At 39.6% G+C, this 26,988-nt stretch overlaps 1 pseudogene; it reads right to left on the bottom strand.

The window, feature by feature from the left end:
- Positions 1-26,988, bottom strand: LOC149749905 (UDP-N-acetylglucosamine--peptide N-acetylglucosaminyltransferase 110 kDa subunit pseudogene; annotated as a pseudogene).

Genomic DNA, 26,988 nt, shown 5'->3' with positions numbered 1-26,988 from the left:
TTTATTTTTTAACTTTTGCTGCAAAATAATTCCATGAAGTTTAGTGCCGAGAGTAGTATACCGTTGCATGAGGATACGAAACAGACATGAGAAGATTATTATCAATAATAGGCAAATTATGGCCAGGGTAATAAATCCTGACAACCTTCCAGTAATCCAAGACTGAGGGTTTAACCACTTTAAATGATCCAGTAAAGTTTGAATTACATCTTCTGGCGAAACATCAACAAGATGTGTATTTTGTATATCCTGAATTTCAGCATTTAATTTCTTAAGATCAAGACTAATATTATTATCTGACCAAACACTCAGCAGATGCATTTTTACTTTTTCCCATTCCCAAATACAGTCACTGGACTTTTAAGGAGTAACACACATCCATGTATACTTTGCATGACAAGCTACACGCATCCTCAATTTTAATGCTGCCATCTGATCTCCAATCCCCAAAATTGCCTTTTTAAATTCACCTAACTTGTTATTAATCTGTAAATCTATGTGACTTTGTAAAGATAAAGCAAGACTGGTATGTTGAGATAACGGATTAGCAAAGTGAGCATGATGAATACTCTGTGAAAGAGCAAGACCGGCAGTAGCCACGGTAGCAGACAGAGCAGCCGAGGCAAGTAAACTTACTATTAGCCACCCAAGAAAGCGTCTCCTTCTCTGCAAGGCTTTAGAGAGTTCCACCCATGCCTGTACTCCAGTATCTTCATACCAAGGTTCTCTCAGATGTACAGGCACCATAACATACATGGGTTGCTTTAGTATAAGCACAGATTGCGTTCCTGCAGAAGGGAACATACAACTGCTAAAAGTACAATTAACACAGCTAATATTATATCCTCCTTTGGAAGAATTACCAATGTTAATAGAACCACACAAACGTGTATATGGAGGAGCAACACAAGTTTTAACAGGTGTATTGGAATAAGTTAGAGCTAGTTTCCATATATCCCTGTTCTTTTGAAATGTGATAAACCTATCTATGATGGGAAAAGAAGAGATAAGAATTGACACCTTGGTATAATCTATAGTACACCATATTTGGTTATTATTCCAATATGCATTGCAACGTTCAAAACTGGATCCAGGAAAGTTAACAGTCATAAAAGGAGGCAATTGGTTTTTTGATTTTCTGTTAAGCATAGTAACCTTATGTCCAGCTATAAGTATCCCTTGTCCTCCAAGTAAACGCTTCATACAGAAATAATTTCCTGAATCTTCACCTGTAACCTTGGCTATAGTAATAGCGGAATCCCTAAGTGGTGAGGCGTATGAGATTTGACCTCTAATATTAATAGCTTGCCCATTTTATACCAAATGATGGTATCATTAAGATCCTCTCGTCGGCTGGTAGCCGGGCATGTAAGAGTAATGTTGGTTCCTGTAAAACGAAGGATGCCTGGAGAGCCTGACAAACTAATTGATTGATCCGTTCCCTCATAAACATCTGTATGCTCATAACTAATAGCCTTTACACATCCAGTTTCCAGATGCAATGGGCTAAGACAGACAGGATAGGTACTAAACCAGTTAGTATAATTTACATATTGATTTGTTTTATATTCCCAATAAGAGGCCCATAAACAGTTATCATTGTAAAATACAGGAAACTGTGCTTCAGACCAAGATATGGGTTGTAATAGTGGAGGATCAGGTACACAGGCCCAGTAAGTTGCTGCATTAACAGAGGGAACACATGAAATGGTTGCCAACAGAACCAAAAATAAAGTTACAGGTGTAACAGGATTATTCTGTTGTTTCACTGACTCTTGAGCTCGTGAAACCAGTTGTTTAATTTGTCCCCAAGTTGGAACATCACTCCTTTGAGTCGTCCTGGCAAGTGGTCTCCTCTTCTTCTTCTTTTTCTGAATCAACACTGTCAAATTTTCCGGAGAGGTGCAGAGCTTCTTCATCTTCTGAACTAGGTGAGCTGTGGCGAGCCATCTATTTGCTTGACTAAGCGCTCAGGAAGCCAGCAAGGTCCAGGCGCTGATCTGGGATAAGATACACACGTGACCACGTCCCCAAATCAACACAGGATCAGGACCACGCCAAGTGCTGGTTAACGGATCTTTCCAGAGGACCTCCGGAGATTAAGAGGCCAATCTTGGCTCAGCCACAAACCTTCCCCCTGCAGAGCAGCCAAATTTGTCAACAGTGAGAACATTTAAAATAAACAGAGCATGATTTATAAGGTTACGTGGTGTTGTTCTAGACAATTCCCCCCTTTTTATTTTTTCAATAGTTAGCTTTAAAGATCTATTTGCACGTTCTATAATACCTTGTCCTTGAGGGTTATATGGAATGCCTGTAATATGGGTAATTTTGTAATGAATTACAAAATGTTGCAAAAGCAGCGGGCCCATTATCTGTTTGAATAATTTTGGGAAGGTTCATGAAAGCAAAACAGTGTAATAAATGAGTGATAACATGTTTAGTAGCTCCTCCGGTCTGTGCTGTAGCACAGAGGAAATCAGAGTAAGTATCGATAGTGACATGAACAAACTGTAATTTCCCAAAAGACGGGATATGAGTAACATCCATTTGCCATAAATGTCTAGGTAATAATCCACGAGGATTAACAACATAATGTGGAACAGGAAGGTGAGGTAAGCATTGTGGGCATTGCTTAACAATTTGTCGGGCGGCTTCACGAGTAAGGGAAGATTGTGTGTGTAATGTAGCCGTCGACTGACGGTGTAGAGCGTGCAACGGCTGTGCTGCTTGTGAAGCAGTCTGATCATAACTTACCGTAATATGAGGGTGTCCAGGACATGGACCATGAGTATCAACAGTATGAAGATAATGAATGCAGTACATTAGCCATTCTTGACAGCATGACGAACGGAAAGGAGGAGTACAGTAAATTGGGACATGTCCTGCTTTAGGGAAAAGAGATTGAGGAGGAGGAGTAACTTCAACTCTATTCTTGGGAGGAAAATGTACAGGATAAAGATCACGTTTACATCGAGTTAAAACATCTGCAGTCGCATTAAGTTTAGTCAATGGACCAGGCAAGTTAGAATGAGCACGGATATACAGACCTGCAACAGGACCATCGTGGGAACGAATAAGCTGTTGAAGCAAACGAAAAGAGGATGATAATTCAGGGTTATTAGTATGTCCTATGGTCGCAGTCTCCAGAAGAAATCATAAGCTAATAAGATATTTACTATCAGAAAACAAATTAAAAGATATAGAAGGCAAATGTTTAAAAGCCATAATGACAGCATACAGTTCAACACGTTGAGCTGAAGTCAAGGAAGTTTCTTTAATGAGGTTTGCTCCGTCGTCAATGATTACAGTAGCCACTCCTGAAGAAGAACCGTCCGTAAACACCAAAGGTACATGAGGAACAGGCTGTTGCCTAATTATAGAAGGAAAGATATGAGTTAAGTTTGCTGAATTGGATCAATTTATCAGCAGGGTCATGGCATTCCAAGGTACCTGAAAATCCTGCAAGAGCAAGACCCCATTCATTACTATGTTGAAAAAGCCAATTTTGTTGACTAACTGAATAAGGGATAATAATTTGAGAAGGTTCTATACTTATAGGTTGTAAGCATCTAGTTCTACCTTGCATTATTAAATTACTAATAAGTTCATAATAAGGGTTAATAACTTTAGAGGGTGTAGTTTTCATATGAATCTATTCAATAATTCCAACAGTTTGCCATAAGACGGCAGTAGGCACATGAGGAGTTGAACAAATTATGAAGAAAATTGGAAGGTGAGTATGAATTCTAGTTAATTGTGTAGAACTGATAGATCTATTGACTATTTGTAAAGCTTGAAATCCTTCTGGAGTCATAGAGCGTGAAGAAGAAGGATCTGAGTCACCTTTAAGAACATCAAAGAAAGGCTGTAATTGAGCAGTAGTAAGTTTTAAGGAAGGCCTTAGCCAATTAATATCTCCAAGTAATTTTTGAAAATCATTTAATGTTTTTAAATTATCAACTCGAATTTGCAGTTTTTGAGGCCTAATAGTAGTCTTATCAATGTATTTTCCCAAATATAAAAATGGAGATTGTCTTTGAATTTTTTTTGAGGCAATGACCAAGCCAAATGATTGCAAGGACTGTTGTAAAAACTGAAAAGCAGTCTCTAATAAAGAAATATTATCAGTGGCTAAAAGTATATCATCCATATAATGTATGAGATATAACGATGGAAACCTTTTTCTCACAGGAGTCAAGGCCTGAGCCACATATTTTTGGCATAATGTAGGACTATTTGCCATGCCCTGAGGCAATACTTCCCATTGAAATCTCCTCATGGCTTCCTTAAAATTTAAGGAAGGCAAGCTAAAAGCAAAATGTTTTCTATCTTCAGGAAACAAAGGAATAGTGAAAAAACAATCTTTTAAATCTATAACTAAAAGATGATAATTGTGTGGTATGGCTGTTGGAGAGGGTAGGCCTGGTTGAAGAGCTCCCATTATTAGCATAGTTTTATTAACAGCTCTTAGATCCTGTAATAACCTATATTTTCCAGATTTTTTCTTGATAATAAAAATAGGAGTATTCCAAGGACTACCGGAAATTTCTAAATGCCCTAATTGTTCCAGTACTAATTGTTCTGCAGCTTCTAATTTCTCCTTTGTGAGGGGCCATTGGTCCACCCATACAGGGTCATCAGTCAGCCAAGTAATTGGATCAGCAGTGAGTGGAGGAGAATCCAAGGCCCCTAAGAAAAACCCAGACCTAGTCTATCATTTTTTATTATCACATCAATAGGATAGACAGTTCCTTGTTGATTTGTTCCCAGCCCTTTTGTGGGAAGAAATCCTTGATCCAACATCATATTAGAGACTTGAGAGTTTGGACTATAAAGTAATACTCCCATTTCTTTTAATATATCTCGGCCCCAGAGGTTTAAAGGCAGCCCAGGCAAAACATAAGGCTGGAAGTATCCTGAATGGCCCTCACTATCTTGCCATAATAAAAACTGACTACTTTGCATAGGAGAAGAACTTTGTCCTATTCTGTGAAGTTCTGTAATAGTAGGACTAATGGGCCAATGTTTAGGCCAGTGTATCTGCGTCATAACAGAGACATCAGCTCCAGTGTCTAACAAACCTGAAAAAACCTTTCCATTAATGGTTCATTTCATTTCTGGACGTTCTTTCCCTATCTTCTGAATCCAGTAGGCAGCATTAGACGATCCAAAAGCCTTTGTTTCTCTCTTTTGATGTTGTCAAATTTGTCCATGAGGTACAAAGGGCAAAAGTAGCAATTGTGCAATTTTATCACCAGGAGAAATAGTTATTATATTTTTAATAGTTTGTGCCATGACTTTTATTTCTCCTTCGTAGTCAGAATCTGTGACTCCTGGCATAACAGTTAAACCTTTCATGGTGACACTACTTCTTCCCAATAATAGTCCCATCAAACCCTTGGGTAAAGGTCCACAGATGCCCGTAGAGAGGGCCTGAGGACCCATTTCAGGAGTTAATACATATCGGGCGGAGGTACTGAGCTCCAGTCCTGCGCTTCCTGGTGTTGCTCTGGAGAGCGAGGATATTGTATGTTTTTGGTTTTGGTTAATGTCTGATTGATAATTTGAGGAGGATACACAGACATTGCCCTTATTATTTGTTGGGGCCGGGGAAGGCCCCGGGAGGAGTTCCCCGACAATGGTGGCCCATCCTTGTGGGCCACTGAGCAACCATCTTGTGCCCAATGTTTTCCCCTATTGCATTTAGGGCATAAACCAGGGATTTTCTGACCATCTGGAGGTTTTTGAGTAGGGAAGGAAGGACTAGGGTTAGAATTAAAAGATCTACATTCTCTAGCAAAATGACCTGCCTTTCCGCATTTAAAACAAGTCTTTGTTTTCTTTTGATTGTTTTTAAACCCCACTTTAGTTAATGCTGCAGCCACAGCAGCACCCTGTATGTAAGTAGGCCCAATGTCTGCACAAAGGCGAATATAATCCTCCAATGTTCCCCGTTTTCTCCAAGGTCGAATCGCAGCCTGACATGCATTATTAGCATTCTCAAAAGCAAGCTGCTTAACTACAATTGTACCAGTGAGTCCGTCCACAATGAGTCTCCCCACCGCCTGTGACAACCTATCTACAAAATCAGCATATGGTTCATCAGGTCCCTGTCTAATTGTTGAAAGATCCTCAGTTTTGTGTGTAGAAGGTCATTTCCTCCAGGCTTGTAATGCCAAATGATTTATTTGAGGATAAGCAACAAAGGGATAAGTTAATTGATCTTGTAAAGAAAGATATTGTCCTTCCCCAATCAGCATATGATAATCAACTGGAATATTATGGGCAGCATTCTTTTCTGCTTGTTCAGCAGCCCGTTCATAAAAATCAAACTTCCATATTAAATAATCTCCACCATTTAAACAAGCTCGTGCAACAGACTTCCAATCGGCGGGGGGAAGAGCTTCTCCTGTCAACCATAGCAGTAGTAAAAGGAGCAGTGGGCCCATCTGCCTATTGAGCACAGGCAGATTTTCAATCTTTCAAATCTTTAAAAGGGAGAGCCTGATGCTCCCTAGTAGCTTGTTGAGGATTATTAGAATCAGGTCTTTCTATGATGGGACAACGGAAAATAGGATCTTCTCCTCGTTTTATTGCTCCTTGTACAGCGCGCTGCAAGGGACTGAGCATTTTTACAGATGTAGATTTTTGAGGAAGACAGTCCTTATTAACCTGCAGCTTTTTCACTGACTTATCTATCATAGCCATTAGAAAATCATCCTCAGGATATTTCTCTCTTTTATGTTTAAAAGCCTCATCTGTTAAGTCCAAATGTTCCTCTTCATCTAAAATATTTAAATTAATTAGCTCTTTCGGTTTAGGAAGTGGCGACACAGTAGCTGATAATACAGTCTCTCCTTCTGTCAGAGGCTTATGTTTTTCTGACTTTACATTCAAATCAACACTATCATGAGAAGAATCTAAACATATTTTTATCAGAGTCCACAAACTATATGTAACAACAGGAGTATGAGTAGGCCCTCGAGACTCATAATAATTTTTTAAATCTTCTCCAACTTTCTGCCAGATTTCTATGTCAACAGAGCCGCCATCAGGAAACCAGGGAGATACACCATGGATATGCTGTAAAAATTCAGTCAACCGTGAGGTAGAAGCTTTATTACCCCGAGCTTTAAGCATTGAAAGTAAAACCTGAGCAAATAATTCACACTCCTTTGAGCCCTTCTGCCCCATCTTATTTTACTTCTATTGCCTTATGCCTCTATTAGTTTCACTTTTACTGGTGGCCACACATATTTTGCGTAAGGGTTCTCTTACCTGCACTTTCTTTTTCTTTTAATTGCCTTCACGCTTCAGGTCCCTGTTCGAGTGCCACTTGCTGCGGACCAGCCGGAGAAAGAGGATCTCACCGCCCAGGGTCAGAAGGGAAGGGGTAAGGAACTGAAGTAGCACCGACGGATGGGGTCAGAAGGACCAAGACAACTGATGGTTGCAAGGCAAATTTTATTATGCTACAGTTGCAGATTATATAGACTAGAAATCGGAAGGTGGCCAGATGGTGGTTTACATTATCTACAGACTGTCTCGGCTCAAGGTTAAATTCCCTGGGAGAAAACCCATAAAACCAGAAGCATCAAAAATAACCTGCATGTGCAGGGGGGAGACAGCTTTGTTTGTCTCATTTTACATTCTTTCTGATCTCTGGGCCCTGGTGATTTATCTCCCATGGAATGGAACAAGGAGGGGAACAAGTAGGGACAGTCCCTTCGAGCAGCGGCCGCATGCCTGGCATGTCCTTACCTGCTCTCAAGGCTGACTGCTTCCCAAACATATGTTGCCTTGTTTAAGCCTCAAGCCCTCGATCCTTTGTAGAAATACAATAATTTCATTCCTATGGTTTTCAATACCAAAAACTCAGCCTCCAGGAGGGCTAAAGTCTAATTTGTACTCCAAACCAAGTAGCAGTGCAGTTCGCTACTACTGAGGCTGAATCCATAAAGACTTCAACACCACGTCCAGAAGACAAGTTATTATATATAATACCCTAGAAGGTCTGAAACATAATTATCATATACATAGCTGGTCCTTCAGAGCTTTTTACCTGTAACATGTTTTTTGATGAAAGTTATTTAATGTACTGGAGATAACCGTGACTTACTGATCAAATATTTGAATACTTATACTTACCTGGGATTTCATTTCTGCTGAAAGAAAAAGGAAGAACAGGACTCACTAAAAAAACCACAAACTTTAGCAATGAAAGTAAAAATCTTAACACACACTATCACTTTTGGAAGCAGCATAGAGGGGCAGTCAACGGTAAAACACTGGTGAAATAGGTCAAAACTCTGGGCCAAAAATCCATTATTATTATCATCAGTGACAGTACCACAACTGTGCCCTTCAGAATTAATAATCGCTCCTAAGAAACTTCATTTGGCATCAGAAGATGTGTTTAAGAGAAACACTCTGGGAGGTTTTGAATCAGACTTGGTTTTTTGTTCGCCAAGTTACAGGAGAATTTTTAAAGTGGGGGGAAGGGAAGAAGGAAACGGACCAGGAAAAGAATTTAAGCCATCATCTATAAACCAACAAAGCACTGATAGTTCCAAACATTATGTCACAAACTAAAATGACTGATGTAGGCTCAAGTGGTTTATAAAACCTATAAAAAGACTACAGCAGCAAAGTCCCCATTTATCTGTAGAGTTCAGAAACTAAAACAAGGAATATTTTAGCTTAAAACCTTATCTCAAGAGAATCATATACACTTCACATGAATAAAAATACCTGAAACCAAACATTTTTAAAAGCTCCAATACCCAAAATATAAAGAAAAATATTAATCCAGAAGACTCAATCAATTCATGATAATCACAAAACGGCTGGGCAATCTCTATCTCCCTTCCACACTAACCATCCATCCCATGGAAGACCAAGGGAGATCAGACCTTCCAGACTTACCTTCCAGACCTTCCAGACACCTGGCTGCTGCAAAATTCTATGGAGACTCCTTGTGGAACAGCAGTTTCCCATCTCTTGTGTCTCTCCCTATCACGATCATGATCATGCAGGAAGCAAGTCTGGCTGTGCTATTTCTTATCATTGTCTGTCACCCATCTGCAACATGGTATTGTACGGATAAGGAAAAAGTAGTTCCCTTTCCCCCAGAAGGTTGAGGCTCAGGTACAGGGTAATTCTCCTGTGCACACAGTCATTATTTAGGCCGACTCAGTGACTTCAACAGGCTTAATCATGTGATCAGGTTTGTTGCCAGCTGCGTAATGCTCCCACATCTGTAGATAGAGCCGCTCTAGGTCCATTGTGTATTGTCTGGTGTTGAACAGAGGGCTAGATGTTCTCTGCTTCCAGACTTTGCCACGAATTTTCTTCAGGTATTCTAGATCAGTTCCCAGTTTCACAGCTATGTCTTCATATTCTTGACTATTTTTAGCAATAAGCTCAAGACAGCCTAAACAAGTGAGCTGGGAAGCTGCAACTCGGGAAGCAAGAGTCTCTCCTGGCATAGTCACCATGGGTGTCCCTGACCAAAGGACATCCATCCCTGTGGTGTGTCCATTACAGAGTGGAGTGTCCAAGCAGACATCAGCCAGCTGGCCTCGCCGAACATGTTCCTCTTTAGGAGCAACAGGTGAAAAAATGATACGGTTCTGGGGAAGGCCCATATTTTGTGCGTACTGTTGAATATTAGGTTCTCCTACTGCTGGAAAACGCAACAGCCACAGTACACTATTGGGAACACGCTTCAGAATATTTGCCCACATCTGCAAAGTAGATGGGTCAATTTTATATAACTGATTGAAGTTACAGTACACAATGGCATCTTCCGGTAACCCGTACTGAGAACGTGTGGTTACAATAATGGTACGGGGAACCTCCTCTCCAGTGGCAGCCTTAATGTTGATCTGGGTAGTTGCCAGTCCATTGCTAAGACTGAATCCATTAATTGTTATCTGGATTTGTCCTCTGTTAATCATTTCAATAACTGCCTCTGCAATAGTATTCATAGGAATGACAGGCATATTAAGAGCTGTATTACTGCTGTCTGCACTGTCTCCTCCATCAGGACATTTCATCTTGACAATTTGCACATCTGGGAGACTATCAAGAAATGCTTTGAGGTCGATGCCATTCAGCACAATCCGATTGTCATAAATGTGCCCATTGGACTTAAAATCGATGACTGCTTTCTTCTTCAGGTGAGGGAACATATTGGCATGATCACCAATAAAGAAAGTATGGGGCATATAAGCCAGTTTCTCAGAATACTGCTCAGCAACTTCAGCAGGTGAAGTTTCCTGATCAGTGATGATATAATCCATGAAAAGCACGCCACTGGTCCCAGGGTAGCCCAGCCACATTGCCTGAATAGGAGCTGGCCTGAGAGCAAAGAGTTCATTTCGAGCACCCCTGGTATAACCATTCATATTTACAAGGATGTGTATACCATCTTGATGGATGCGATCAGCTGCTTTCCCATTGCATGGAATCTGAGAAAGATCAATGAAATGATGGGCTTCTGCCATCACCTTCGCTCGGAAGTTTGTGCCATCATCTGGGCTCAGGGCATAACAGAAGACCTCAAATTTATCAGGATTGTGCGTGCCTGGAATAGACTGCATCAGATGAGAAGTAGGATGATTCCCAAAGTCAGAACTCACGTATCCTACACGCAGTCGACCATCACTGAGCTTCAAGTCTTTTGGATGTTCGTACGGTGGTTTATGAAGGACACTGATCTCATCCAAGCAGAGGTTCCCATGGCTCTCAGCAATAGCTTTCCTGAAGCCATGAGAAAGAGGATACAGCATACTATGATGAGGCTGCACAGAAGGCAAGCTATTCTTCTCCAGCTGCTCAGCCACAATGCTGACCAACTTCTTCATTCGCTCATCATAGTCTGTCCAATCACAGACAATCTGCAGGCAATGAGCCAAATCACAATAAGCGTCAGGAAAGTCAGGTTCAAGCTTCAGAGCAGTGCGATAAGAAGCAATTGCTTCTGGAATATTCCCTGAATACTTGTGAATGGAAGCCAGATTGCTGTGGGCATCCGCAAGTGCAGGGTTAATCTGAATGGCACGAGTGTAACACTGCAAGGCTCCCTGAACATCCTGCATCTCCTTTAGAGTGTTTCCCATGTTACAGTAGGCGTCAGCAAAGGTAGGACTGATTCGAACAGCCTCCTTATAATGCATCAGAGCTTCCTGCAGTTTTCCCTGCTGCTCCAATACACTTGCTAAATTTGAATGGGCAACAGCAAACTCTGGGAAGGCTTCTAACGCTTTACGATACAAGCGAACTGCCTCTTCAATGTTTCCCTGGTCTCCTTTGATATTGGCCAGGTTATTCAGAGAGTCTGCATGGGTGGGGCACAGCCGCAGAGCTGTATTATAACAATCTTCTGCTTCGGCAACACGGCCCTTCTCTTCCAGAGCGTTGGCTAGGTTGCAGTAAGCATCAGGGAAATGTGGTTGCAATTCAATAGCTCGCCTGTAGGTGTCTATTGCCAGATCCATCAGGCCTTGCTCATAGTATACACAAGCCAGGTTGGCACGTACCACTGCATGATTTGGGCTCAAGCTTAGGGCACAAAGGTAAGCTGCCACAGCTCTGTCAAAAATCCGTGCCTCTTTCAAGACATTTCCTAAATTGATATAAGCATCCAGAAAATTGGGGTCAAGGGTGACAGCCTTTTCAAAGTGATGAATTGCAAGCCAAATCTCCCCTTGTGCATTGAAAACACAGCCAAGATTACTCCAAGCTACTGCAAAGTTCGGTTGCGTCTCCACTGCTTTCAAATAACATGCCTTGGCTCCTTCCAAGCGACCCAGGGCTTTGAGCAGGTTCCCCAGGTCACTGCGAACACAGTACAAATCAGGATTGCACTGAAGAGCAGAGACGTAAGCTTGTACTGCCCCTTGCATGTCGCCTGCTGCTACCAAAGCGGCTGCCAGGTTAATATAACCATCGATGAAATCTGGTTTGAGATGCAATGCATGCCGGTAATGCTCCATTGCTTCCTGCAACTGCCCTCTTTCCTTGTACACATTCCCCAAATTCGAATAGGCTTCTGCCAGAAGAGGGTTCTGTTTAATTGCCAGAGTACTAAAGTGGGCAGATCTGTCCAGCCTTCGACACTGGAAGTGTAGAGATGAAAGTAATAAAAGTACTCCAGTATTGTCTGGCTCTTGTCTCCACAGCTGCATGCAGTGTCTCTCAGCTGCCTCAAAATCTCCTGCCTGATATTCTCGATGTGCCAACTCAGCTAACCCTTGGAAGGAAAGCATACGTTTCGTTGGTTCTGTGCTGTCGGCCACGTTGCCCACAGAAGACGCCATCTGGAGCTTCTGGAGAGAGTGAGAAAAGGGGGTAATTGAGTCCCGCTGCCGCCACTACTGGCAAGAATGTTTCTAGAGGTAGCAAATACGAGGGCAGCAGCCGTACCACTGCTTTGGCAGGCTTAAGCGGCGGCAACAGTTACAGGCACCGAACCTTAGGAACTCTGGTTGGCCATCTACCTCTCACGCTCTTGAAATCTTAATTCTTAACCCTGCCCTCTTCCACCATTTTTCTCCTAATCAGGGAATAAAAATTACCTATACACTTGCCTTAGAAGAAATCAAAAGTCAGTAGTCCAAACACTTTTTAAATTTTTGTTTTCTGTCCAGTTGGAAAGGAAATACATGATTGACTTTACTTCATCATTCATGTAGTCAATGTGGAAAACATTAGGGCCGTGTATTTCAATACAGTAAGATCAGAAAATTTTAAATTGGCCTTCCCAAACCACTAATAAGTAACCAACGTTGTATATAATGCTCAAATCTTAGAGACTGAGTTTGATATTTTAAAAGTTCTGAAAGGATTAGCTAATTTCTCCTCATCATATTTCTCATGCCTCAAACCCGAGTATTACTTTTTTAAAAATAAATCTATTTATCTTTATTTATTTTTATTTTGGCTGCGTTGGGTCTTCAATGCTGCGTGCAGACTTTCTCTAGTTGCGGCGAGCGGGGGCTACTCTTTGTTGCGCTGCCCGGGCTTCTCATCACAGCGGCTTCTATTGTTGTTCCACAACTCTATGGGTTCCTTTTTAGGTCCTATGAAGAACCCTAGGAATTAGTTCATGGAATTATAAGTTTTTGCAAACTTGTCAAAAGTGAGATATTTTAACTTCCATCAGGTAAGACCAGCGTCTCTTTCTTTGCCAATTTTCCTTCTATCATATTCCGCTATGTTGGATCATATTGGAATGGCCACAGGCTTTTTTGAAATCTGGCTAAGGAGATTTTCTTTTTTCTGTGGTACGCGGGCCTCTCACTGTTGTGGCCTCTCCCGTTGTGGAGCACAGGCTCTGGACGCACAGGCTCAGCGGCCATGGCTCACGGGCCTAGCCGCTCCGCGGCATGTGGGATCTTCCCGGACCGGGACACGAACCCGTGTCCCCTGCGGCGGCAGGTGGACTCTCAACCGCTGCGCCACCAGGGAAGCCCTAAGGAGATGTTTTAAGTGAGGCTATTATGTGATTTTCAGACACCGCCGTATGTAATTGACTATATACTATCCCATTACAGGAATAACTTCCAGTACTCATACTGACTACTCTACTGACTTAACCTAGCACAAGACACAGAAGCATAAGGACAAAAACCACCTTACAATATAGCCATGTCTTGCACTTCACAGCTCTCAAAGCATGTGCGTTTGAAGAAGAAAAAAACAACTGAAAAGTACAAAACCAGAAGCTATTCTGTGGAAAATTATTTCAATCATCAGGCATGTGAAAGATAAGTCAAAGATTCAGTTCTCATCAATGCTTAGTCAAAACGGAAATTTTCTTCTGTCAGGAATATACTCCAGGGGCTTCCCCGATGGCGCAGTGGTTAAGAAGCCACCTGCCAATGCAGGGGACAAGGGTTCTAGCCCTGGTCTGGGAAGATCCCACATGCCACGGAGCAACTAAGCCGGTGTGCCACAACTACGGAACCTGCGCTCTAGAGCCCGTGAGCCACGACTATTGAGCCTGCGAGCCACAACTACTGAAGCCTCCGTGCCTAGCGCCCGTGCTCTGCAACAAGAGAAGCCACCGCAATGAGAAGCCTGTGCACCGCAACGAAGAGTGGCCCCCAGTCCCTGCAAGTAGAGAAAGCCTGCGCACAGCAACGAAGACCCAACACAGCCAAAAATAAATAAATAAATGAATATACTCCATCAACAATGTGTGTAATGGAATGGTGTGAGTATTTTATCAGAATCCCTGTAATGCACAGACCTATAGCAGTACTGAAATCAGTAATGCATTTATAATAGTAAATACTTATGAGGAAGTAATCCATAGAGGTTTTCTCAAAGTTAACAATGAAAATTAATGTGACATTATCAATAATAAATTGTGAAGCTGAAATAAACTTTTCTAAACTATTAATAACTAGAAGCAAATTCTAATCAACCATGTTACAAGAAATCTATGTCTAAAAACTGCAAAGTTTATTTCTTAAAATTTTATTTCGAAAATACATAAACTGTCGTATGAGGAGGCAGTTAAAGAATACATAGCTAAAAGAGTGGGGGAAAAGTTTTATAGAGACACATCTGGCAGTAGTTAATTTTTAAATGTCATTTTTCTAGATTTTGTGACACCTATAGTATTGATATTTGAAAGCATTTAAAAAATTGTAATTTGAAGATTTGCTACTTCCAGGTAGAATAAAATATTTTGAAGCAAAACAACGTTTCCACTGAGAAAAACAAAAAAAGCCAAATAAAATAGCCAGCATTCAATCAAAAAGTTCTAGACAAACCAAGAGATAGAATCATATGGCTAAAATTCTAAGAAAAGAACAGATAATACAAAAATATTTATATAAGATATTGTGTATCTTTATCAGGAAAAGTCTTTATCAAGAAAAGACTTCAAAATCATCAGAATTAATATTATATTTTATTTATTTGTATGTTATATTTACATATAGATATTTATATATTTATATAAAGAACTTAAAGATAAAGCCCTAGTTAAGGCAGTGACAATAGCAGTAGCAGTGGGAGTGAAAAGAAATGGTTATATTCAAGCATATTTTGTCAGGAAAAGTCCAAGATCAAATGTCTGACTGCATACATGGGATGGATAGACGGAGTGGGAAAAATCAAAGTTAACTATAGAGGTTCTAGTGAAGATGGGGTTGCCGTCACCCAACCCAAGGGGCTGCGATCATCCCCAAAGTCTAGGAGACTCAAAGGGAAGGTCATGGTCAGAGGCAAAGTTAATTGGTGGGAAAATAAGACTCCCAGTCTCTCCATCTCCTTATACCAGTTTTTTTTTTAAACATCTTCATTGGAGTATAATTGCTTTACAATGGTGTGTTAGTTTCTGCTTTATAACAAAGTAAATCAGTTATACATATGTCCCCATATCTCCTCCCTCTTGCATCTCCCTCCCTCCCACCCTCCCTATCCCACCCCTCTAGGTGGTCACAAAGCACCGAGCGCATCTCCCTGTGCTATGCGGCTGCTTCCCACTAGCTATCTCTTCCTTATACCAGTTTTGTTTTTCTGCTCATATACGTAGCAGCATTTCATTCAAGGGGAAAGTCATTGATCTGACTGGTCAAATTAAACAACATAGTTCAAGGCACATTTACAGTGGTTAGTTCCTCCACAATTTAGAAAGTCACATTCACAATTTCCCTCTTCCTATGCCGCGGAACACATTGGCCATTCCTCCAAAGTTTCCACTCCACAGAGTGGACCAGAGATGACGTTAGCCCAGAACTGAGAGCTTGGCATGAGATGGTGTCAGCCCCACGTAGAGCTCTGGCATAAGTTATAACCCAACCCAGGTCTACAGAGAGCTCTGCATGGAATCCTGGGAGTAAACTCAGCCATAATAATGTGATTCTGTTTTTCATTTGCTTTTCTTCCTTGCTTCACTTTCCCTGGCCACTCTGACAAACAAACTTTCAGGCATTCCTGGGCCACTCACTAACTTTATTCCATTTAATGTCATCCAGATTCCCAAGAAAATTACTAACTATAAGGAGGGAAATTTGGAACATGGTGAGTTTTAGATGCCTGAAATATACAGGTCATTGAATCCAGTTAAGTAGCAAATTATCTGGATCTCAAACATGCCAGTAGAATAGCAGACTAAGCTCAATTTAATGTACTCTTACTGGAGACACATGTAAATTCTGGGTCAATTTTGAACAAGTTAAAAGCACCTAGCTGAGATTAAAAGAAAGAAAGGAACACCTGCATGTTTCAGAAAGTAACAGAGAAATTAAATCCAGAGAAAGAAGAGCGGACTGATGTCTGTGGGTTCCGTTCCTTAGTATAGGCCTTATGTAAATAGGGGCTGGAGCTAGAAATCTAACATTACCTTGAGGCCAGGAATTTAAACTCAGGATGGAACAATACTGAGAAGTTGGTACAGATATCCTACAGAAATTTCATGAGGAACTGCTTAGTCCATTAAGAGGGCCAAGGGCGGTGGTGAGGAAGATTGATATCTCTTGAAAACCTTCAGGTACAGAAAACATCAACACCTCTGAAAAGTGGGCCTGTCCTTCCCAGCGTTGTGATGGCCAGGTTGTCACTAACCTGTAAGGCCCTGTATGAATCAGAAACTGCAAGGAGAGTAATTCAAAGAAAAACAGATGCAGGATGGGTGTGGCAATAAATCCTAGGACCCTATCAGAAACAAAATTAAAACCACTCTAAAGGGAAATTTTAACAAACCAGAGCAGAGAGTATCCTAACCAGAACAGAATAATAATTCTGAGGAAGTTACTTTAGTTATTTAAGTAATATTCAATGCATTTCCATGGCCAGGCCCTTTTGAAGAATTCTAAAACATATACGAACAATTCGTTTACATCTTATATATCCGACCATCCAGAGCAAAATTCACTTAAGTACTGTACTGGTGGAAATTGGGCAGCACTATGGAGACAATAAAAAGGTGTTTACCATCAAAAAACATCAAGGTAAGAAAGAGAATGTCTAATTTTTAATTATCCTGTGGTTTATTGAAATCTTTTGGAAACCCAAAATAGAGAAAACCTAGGAGGCAAGGAAGACTTAAATCTTTAGAGATTTATCAACTCATCTATAAAAGCTTTATTAATCTCTTCTTTTAATATCATTCCTGAGAGGTATAAATGTGTCCAGTGACAGGGTTGAAGAAGCCTGAGAGAATTTCAATTGTTTACTATTCTTGGTCAGCTATTAAGACCTTTCAGGAGCATCTTGATTTTCATGGCATCATCCAACAAAAAGCAGGATATTTTACAGAAAGTCCTGGTCCACTTTTTGGCTTGCTTTTGTGTTTATGTTTTTGGTTTTCTCACATTGGGCGGTACATTAGGCTACCTATTGCACACTCCCTCATTCATGCATGCATTCATTCAAACAATATTTACTGAGTTGAGATATTTAATTAACACCCAATAAATGATGTTTAGATGAATGAATGCGCTTTTTATCAAAGTAAGTGTAAGTACTGAGAAAAATTACAGAATGTACGATCCCAGCCCCACAAAAGCGTATAATTGTGTTGAGGATATAACACATGCTGGTGAAATAACTAATATATCATATTGGACAGCTTCTAAGTTCAAAAATGAGTTTTTATAAATAATCAGAGCCTAAGGAGGACAAAGAAGGGACAGTTCATTATGGGTTGACTCTATCAATAAATGTACATTTCAGATGAGATTTGAGATTGACCTTAAAGAAAGAAGAGGACTTAGATATATGAACAGAGAACAAAAAAGGCATGGTGATAGCATGTGCATAGATAGTGTGGCCAATATTTACGTTCTTCATTAAAGACAGTCAGAGATAACCCAAATGTAACTGTTTCCATGGGTCCATTCTCAGTATCCAAACAAAACGGCAAATCCTATCTTAGTAAAACTAATGAAAAACACAGTCTTTAACAAAGACATTGTGAAGGAAAGGGGGAGAGAAAGGCTTGCATCCCACACCACACAACAAAACTTATTTAATTATTTGTTTCATTTTCTCCCTCTGAAAATTTCCTCTCCCTCTCTCTGTACGTCTCTCTTCTCCCACATCTGGCCACACTCTACCAGCCACCTTTCCAGATCTTTCCACAACTCTCCATCCTAGTTTCATTATGCCACAAGTTGAACATCTCACAGGTCTCCAGGATGCATCCTCATCACTTATTCCACAAAGACAAACAAAGGACACTTCTCAGGATCACGTTTCTTGGAAGGAAGAGGTCACGAGGAGTGATTATAAATAATATAAGGTGGAGAGCAGTGACTTAAAATACCATTTTTTCCTCTTAGAATGTGAATGCAGGGAACTTTGGGAAACTAGAACATCTAGAAAGGATTCATTGATAATTATTTATTTTCAAGGAATAAAATAAAATGTAATAATACGGCTAAACTCTGACAGTTTAACCTTTTCAAAAGTTGCTTTCACACACCTTCACTATTGGGATGTTTGATAAACACATCTTTCTTCTTTCTTTGCAGATACTGGCACCAAACTTTCAAACAATAAGAACCTTCCCGTAAGTCCCTTGCCAGGCGAGATTAAGGTATAACAATCCAAACAGATTTTTGAAGAAGATAACTGGTTGAAAGCACAGGAAAAGAGCTGGGTTTCTCTTTTTTCAACAGTCACATAATGAGTAATGTGGCAATTGGTTTACAAAGTCTCTCTCCATGAGGGGCTAAGGTTAAGATTAGAACTTCTGAGGCCAGAAGAGCAAAATAACTACAACAACCCACATATTTTCAAGAGCCGCCCTTTGGATGTGAGGGATTGATTTTTCCCACGCTTTTTTCAGCAACCCAACTGGTGTCTTTAGTAAATGACATAAGAGAATACAGTGTGGCCAAGAAGGCTTAGATTTCCTTAGCCCCAAGTCAGATATTCTCAAGTGACTGTCCACTCAAATGAAAAAGAGAGATTTACAAGAGGAAACTGGATACAACTGAGTGTACTTTTATTTCAACCCTTTACCTGAATGTTTTGTTTTGTTTTCAGTTCTCCACTGAAGTTGCCTACATTAATATATTTTTAAGAGCATTTCCTTAAGTTGAAGTATTCATTCAGTATATTCATTTACTATAATTGAGAAAAGCCAAATGACTTAGGCAAATTCATTTCTATATTGCCACAGCAGTGTATTGTGAACTAAATGACACCTGGCAGTTCTTTCCTCAGATACTAACTCAATTAGAAGGCAGAACAAGGATACCTACCCATTCAGGGAAGGAAAGGTCACTTAGCCTCTGTAGCTGTCTTAGGTCTCTTATCATCACAGTAACAAACTGAAGACTAAAAACCATACGATCACCTCAATAGATGCAGAAAAAGCTTTTGAAAAAATTCAATATCCATTCGTGGTAAAAACTCTCCAGGAAGTGGGCATAGAGGGAACATACCTCAACATAATAAAGGCCATATATGACAAGCCCATAGCTAACATACTCAATGGTGAAAAGCTGAAAGCATTTCCCCTAAGATCAGGAACAAGACAAGGATGCCCACTCTCACCACTTTTATTGAACAGAGTTTTGGAAGTCCTAGCCACAGCAATCAGACAAGAACAAATAAATAAATAAAAGGACTCCAAAATGGAAAGGAAAAAGTAAAACTGTCACTGTTTGCAGATGGCATGATACATAGAAAATCTGAAAGACACCATCAAAAACCTATTCGAGCTCAAACATGAACTTGGTAAATTTGCAGGATACAATAGATTTCTATATATAAATTTTGTATTTCTATACACTCACAGTGAACTATCAGAAAGAGAAATTAAGGAAACAATCCCATTTACAAGCGCACAAAAATGAATAAAATACATAAGAATAAACCTGCCTAAGGAGGTAAAAGACCTGTACCCAGGAAACTATATGACACTCATAAAAGAAATGAAAGATGACACAAACAGCTGGAAAGATATACCATGGTCACGGATTGGAAGACTTAATATTGTTAAAATGACCGTCATACCCAAGGAAATCTACGGATTCAATGCAGTCTGTATCAACATATCAAGGGCATTTTCCACAGACCTAGAACAAATAATTTTAAAGTTTGTATGGAAACAGAAAAGATGCTGAATAGCTAAAACAGTCTTGAGAAAGAAGAACACAACTGGAGGAATCACGCTCCCTGGCTTCAGACTGTGCTACAAACCTACCGTAGTCAAAACAGTATGGCACCGGCACAAAAACATCCATCACTGGAACAGAATAGAGAGCCCAGAAAGAAACCCATGCACTTATGGTCAATGAATCTATGACAAAGGAGGCAAGAATATGCAATGGAGAAAAGTCTGGGCTTCCTTAGGGATGGTTTCATCAATTAATTTGTTTTCTTAAATGGACCATACTTTTCCATGTCTTTGTATACCTTGTGAGTTTTTTGGTCGAACATTTGGCTTTCAAATATTATAATGTGGTGTCTATGGAAATCAGATTCTCCCACTTTCCCAGGGTTTTCTGGGCTTTTGATTGTTGAAGGCTGTAGTAGTCTGTTTGTTTAGGGACCTTTCCAAACTAGCTTTGCAATGACTGTAATGACTTTGACTTTCCAAAATAGCTTTGCAATGACTCCTTATCGTATGTAGGCACTGAAGTCTCTGTCCCTTTAGTTCATGTTTAGCTAATGTTTTGACAGAGATGTCCTTGAATTCCTGCACCTAAGACAAACAAAAACAAATATACACAAGCACATCCACATGCACACTCAAAACCACACACCTCTCCCCATTGTGCAGATTGCTGGATCACTCCTTCAACATTTAGCTGACCTGCACACTGAGTTCAGGGCTCAGCCCATGGTGAAAGCTTAGAGACTCCTCTGGTGTTTTCAGAACACGCATCTTATCTTGAGTATGCATGCGGCTTTCCTAATTTCTCTGGACACATGTGTACTTTTTGTATGTTCTAAGTTCCCAAAGAATCTCCCCCAACTTTTGCTCCTGCATCTTATGTGGTCTATTGTATTTCAATGCACAGTCTTCTGCCCCAGCCATCTGTGCTTTGTTAGTTCACCTTGCACTTTTTTTCAGCAATGACCGCTGCTTTTCCAGACTGTGTTCCAGGTTAGCTAAGACAGAGATAAGCATCTTGTGTCAGTCCTTCAGGTAGCTCCCAGACAGGTTACAACAGATACACATAATAATCTGAGAGTACGGTCTCTTCTGCTCCCTCCTGAAGCAGGATTGAGGGTCCCATACTACGAATGGTCTGCTGCTACTTTAAGACTATCACTGCATTAAGACTCCACCACTTTAAGACCATCTCTACACTAACAGTGGATGGGGCAAGGGCAAGTAAAAATGCCACAAAGCTTTCCTGCCATTTTCCAATTGCCTCTTCCCTGGTTCAGTATGTGTGTGGTTGCTGTAAATCTTTGGCTGATTTCAGGACTAAGAGAAACTCAAGGAACCCCACAACAAGAAACAGTATAATCAAACTCTCAGATGCCAAAAGACAGAGAAAGAATCTTTTCTCCCAAAGGAGAAAGAAAAAACAAATTTGTTACAAAGCAGGGATCCTCAAAAAGATTCATAGCTAATTTTCTATCTGAAACCACGGAAGCAAGAGGCCAGACATATTTAAAGGGCTGAAAGAAAGAAACTGTCCACCAAGAATTCTATATTTGGCCAAAATGGTTTCAAAACTTAGGGAGAAATTAACACATTCCCAGATGAACAAAGGCTGAGGGCGTTTGTTTTACAACTTCCTAACACTGCCCTATGACAAATGCTAAATTGAACCTTCAGGTTGAAATGAAAGGACACTAGACAGCAACTCGAAGCTGTATAAAGAAATAGAAGTCTCCAGTAAAGATAAATACATGGGCAGATACTAAAGCCAGTATTGCGCTACTGGCTTGTAACCCTACTTTTTATTTCTTACATGATTGAAAAAACAAATGCATAAAATAATTATAAGTCCATGTTATTGGGCTCACAAAGTATAAAGGTGTAATTTGTGACAACAATAATGTAAAGAGGAGGAATGGAACTGTAGAGGAACAGAGTTTCTGTGTGCTATTGAAGTTGGTTTCAATTCAAATGATATTGGTTGAACTTTAGAAGGGTAAATGTAATCTTCTTGATAACCACAAAGAAAATATCAATAGACTATATGCAAAAAGAAATGAAAAAGGGATCAAGAGTTCACTACAAGAAAATCGGCAAACCACAGAAGAAGTCAGTAATGGAGTAAATAAGCGGCAAAAAATGCATAAGACATACAGAAAACAACCAGGAAACAGACAGAATTAAGTTCTTCCTCAACAGTAATTTTTGAAAAAGTAAGTGGATTAAGCTCTCCAATAAACATATACATATTGGCCAATGGACTTTAAAAACAACCATAATCCAAGTATATGCTGTCCGCAAAAAACTCACTTGATTACAAGAGACACAAGTTGGTTGAAAGTTAAAGCATAGAATAAAATATCCCATGCAAATAGTAACAAAAAGAAAGAAAGAGAGAGAGAGAAAAAGAAAGGAAGGAAGGAAGGAAAGAAGGAAGGAAGATAGATCTGGGATGGCTACGTTAATATCACACAAAATAAACTTTAAATCAAAAACTATCACAAGAGGAAAAGGAGGCCACTATATGTTGATAACAAGTTCAATCTATCAAGAAGATATAACAACTATAAACATATATGTACCAAACATCCCCCAAATATGTGAAGCAGACATTGACAGAATTGAAGGAAGAAATAGATAGTTCTAAAATAATAGTTGGAGATCAATACCTTGCTTTCAATAATGGATAACACATCTAGACAGAAGATCAGTAGAGAGGTAGGGGGACTGAATAACACATTTAACCAACTAAACCTAACAGCCATATATAGATCACTCCACTCAACAACAGCAGAATACACATTTTTCTCAAGTACACATGGAACATTCTCCAGGAAAGACCATATGTTACGCCACAATACAAGTACCAATACATTTTTAAGAAACTGAAATCATACAAAGTATCTTCTTTAACCACAGTGAAAGGAAGGTAGAAATCAATAACAGAACCATTGGTAGCCATTTCCCATCATGCCTGCCACACATGATATAAAGCAATGAAGGGAAAAACGTAATTGACCATTTAGAAAAGTGGGAAAGAGGACATATCATTGACACAGAGTGTGTGCTGTTTCCCGTTGTCAGGGATAGAAATAAATTAGCATCAATTATTCATTAGTGTGTTAATTTCTTGGTCAATCATTGGGCAGCCAGTGTTTCTGCCTGATGGGAAGATTTCCTATACTCAGGGTTGAGTGCAGACAACCTTGAAAGGGACATTTAAAAGGATTATACTGTGATGGGCTTAGCAGTACCCTTCCTCCTATGCCAGTATTTAGGCTGGGGTATTTCCATGCAGTGTGTACAATCGTAGGCCCCAGGTCACCAGAATTTAGTTGGATTCGTTTTGTTAATACATTCCTTCAGTACTTTGTCTTTTATTTGACTGTTGCACTTACTTCATTCTTTATTATCACTGCGAAACAACTTTGTTTCCTGTTCAGATGCCAAAAAGTGGGTATCAATACCTCCTGAGTTTTACACATCACAGATCTGTTTTACATATCAGAGACAGAGACAGCAACTATTTCCAATGACTTTGAGACATACTTTGAACATGTGATTAACATGTTGAGTGTTGAAATGTGTGTCGAGCTCATTATACTTGCTCTAAAAGGTTTCAAAGATTTAAAGATTTGCAAAGATTTAAAAACCTTTATGTTTGAATAGTTTTCCTGTGCTGTCCCTTTGTGTCAGACTGTTAATGTGCAGTCTGGCACCTTCAAATAACGTGGCTTTGTAACCAATTATTTACATGCTGTTTTATCCACAGAGAATCTTTTTTTTAAAAATAAATTTATTTATTATTTATTTTTGGCTGTGTTAGGTCTTTGTTGCTGCACATGGGCTTTCTCCAGTTGGGGCGAGTGGGGGCTACTCTACATTGTGGTATGCGGGCTCCTCATTGCTGTGGCTTCTCTCGTTGCAGAGCACGGGCTCTAGGCGCTGGGGTTTCAGTAGTTGTGGCACGCGGGCTTCAGTAGTTGTGGCTCATTGGCCCTAGAGCACAGGCTCAGTAGTTGTGGCGCACGGGCTTAGTTGCTCCGCGGCATGTGGGATCTTCCCAGACCAGGGCTCGAACCCATGTCCCCTGCACTGGTAGGCGGATTCCCAACCACTGTGCCACCAGGGAAGTCCCCACACAGAGAATCTTAAGGTCAAAACATACAACTCGATTAACTACACGTCCTCCTGTTCACATTTCCCTCATCTTTTCTTCATCTTCTGTCTATGTTTCCTTGGCCCTGTTTATATTAAGTGCTTTTGCCATTATATTTGATTGTCTGTATTCCGCTGAGATACCACAATGCTTTATGAGACACGGTAGGATATAAATGCATTTAAGTTATATATATATATATATATATATATATATATATATAGTTTGCTTGAGTGCAGTGTTTTTTGTTTTCTGTACTGAATTCATTAGCATGGGTTGGTATAAAATTTAGCATAGGTCAATATGTAATTTGTAAACTAATAAGGTCTTAAAAGTGAGGAATTAAGTCTTTTAAATATAATTATTTATTGTAAAGAGCAGAATAGCATACATAAACAGGTACCTAAGGAAAACTTGTATTCTAATATGGAACTCTCATGAACACCGTTTTTTTTTTCTTCTAATGGTATGATAGTAGGCCATTTGATTATTTCTATTTTTATGGCTTTACCTTTAGAACAATGAAATATTTGTAAATTTTAAAAAGTATTTTTCTTTATTTGATGCGGGTGGGATACTGGAGAAATGAAAGGTCAAACACCTATTGAGGAATCCATACTTGTCTATATATTTAGTGTACTTTTATTTCAAGAACTGATTTAAAATTCCTAAAAGGATGCTATAATAAGTTATTATGCCATTTTACAGACTGAATTAAGTGAATTTCAGGGAGGTATGAAACTTGCCTAAGGCTATCCAGCTGCCAAGTGGTAGAAGTGAGAATTAAATCCAGGTATACCTATCGCCGAAGTTTCTGCTCATCTCTTTACATCATCCACTTTTAATAGCCAATGCTTTCCTGCTTACAAATATGACTGAGGTTTCCAGAGAGTCAACAGTCCTTTTTAATCAGATAGAAAAATTACTGTTGATTCTCTAAAGACATATTCCTTTTCCATTAAGTGACTTTAGTTGTTCAAATAATACTTCCAGACAGTAGTAATCATACAGTTGGAGACTAAGAACAGAACTCAGGGATGTGTCTAGCAGTCAGTAAAGACCAACTGGGCTCACTGATGATATTTACGGTCATTTCCTCTAGACTAACATAATCTTATTAATAAGACCCTAACAATTCACAGTACTGCCCTTGCCTGATTGTTTCTTCTTCTCCCTCTATCACTCTCTCTTTCCCCATATTATTATTATTTTTGGCAATTTTTGGTGAATTAAATTCAGGGATTAGTATTCAGGAGTACTCGTCACAAAAGCAGAGAATCTTAGCTCACACCAAAGGAAAAAAAGAGAGAAAAAGTATAAATTATATGAATACACACACATACACACATGTGCCAACTATATGTTGCACTTCTCCAAAATCTATTCAGTATCTGCACATTTACTGTATATTAGCAGTAAGACCAGAAATGAGCGTAACGCTCTGTTTACAAGGCACAGAAAACAGACCCAAATATGGAAATTACCAGCAATGAGAATGGGGAAGAAAGACTACAACAAGGCATGTAGATGATATTTTTGTTTCCTAGCTATGATGCCAAATATTGAACTTTCAACTTGAGACAAGGAGGCCATAAAAAGTTGTATTAGTTTCCTAGAGCTGCCATGACAAAGTACCAGGGACTGAGGAGGTTAAACAACAGAAATTTACTCACTCACAGGTCTAGAGGCTAGAAATCTGAGATAAGGTGTCAGCAGGATTGATTTCTTCTCAAGTATCTCTTCTTGGTTTGTACATGCCATGTTTTCCTTTTGTCTTCACATGGTCTTCTCTCTGTGCATGTCTGTGTCCTAATATTTTCTTTTTATAAGGACACCAGTCATATTGGATTAGAGCCCACCCATTTGACCTCATTTGACCTCAATTACCTATGTAAGGGCCTTATCTCCAAATACAGTCATATTACGAGGTATTGGGGGTTAAGACTTCCACATATTAACTTGAGCAGGACACAATTCAGCTGATAATAGAAGATAAGAGTAATTTAAGCAAGTAACTGTTGTTTACAGTGAGTTGCTTAAGGATATGAATTTACTCAAGAAAGACAAGAAGAAATTATATAACACTGTATGTTATACAAAGATATTAAATTAATCATCATAACATCCTGTGAGATGGGCATTAAATTAGACTAAGCAAGATTAAGCAACTTATCCAGAATTGTAGAGTTGGTACTTTCCAGAATTTAAACCAGGTATTTTCCCAGTTCCATTCTACATTATATATTCATTTCATTGTTTGAAATGAATTTTGAGTCTTCATTTTGCTTAGTTTCTGAAGTTATATGGGGATAGAATGGAGTTGGATATTTTCAGTGACATTCACACATGGGGAAGGAAATTGAGTCCAGAAGCTTCAGCAATGTTTCCATGGAGAGCACTAACAACAGAACCAGAAACACCGTTATCCTTTTGGTTCAGTGATCTTTCCTGAAGCACTCCAAGAATCAATTTTAAGAAGCCCAGTGTTTTCCAAACTTTCACCAATGGGCTCTGTAGGGTCCTCTAACAGTATCTAAGAGACTAACTAGTTTCTCATCCCAAGCCACTTAAGACAAGGAGTTCTGATTGTTCTCTGTGAGGAAATCAAGTGACAATCATAGCTGGTGATTTAGGATAGTTTCTTCAGGGCCCAGGCAAAACCTAATACACAGTAATAATCATTGTTAACTGCATCTTTGACAAGGATTAATCAGGTATCAAAGAGGTCTATAAATTG

This window comes from Delphinapterus leucas, chromosome 3 (assembly GCF_059928025.1).
Source record: "Delphinapterus leucas isolate spDelLeu-1000000601 "Yukka" chromosome 3, BTC_Dleu_Yukka2, whole genome shotgun sequence".
Classification (NCBI taxonomy): Eukaryota; Metazoa; Chordata; class Mammalia; order Artiodactyla; family Monodontidae; genus Delphinapterus; species Delphinapterus leucas.
The sequence above is the reverse complement of the archived record's forward strand: the minus strand, read 5'-3'. Positions and strand labels throughout refer to the sequence as shown.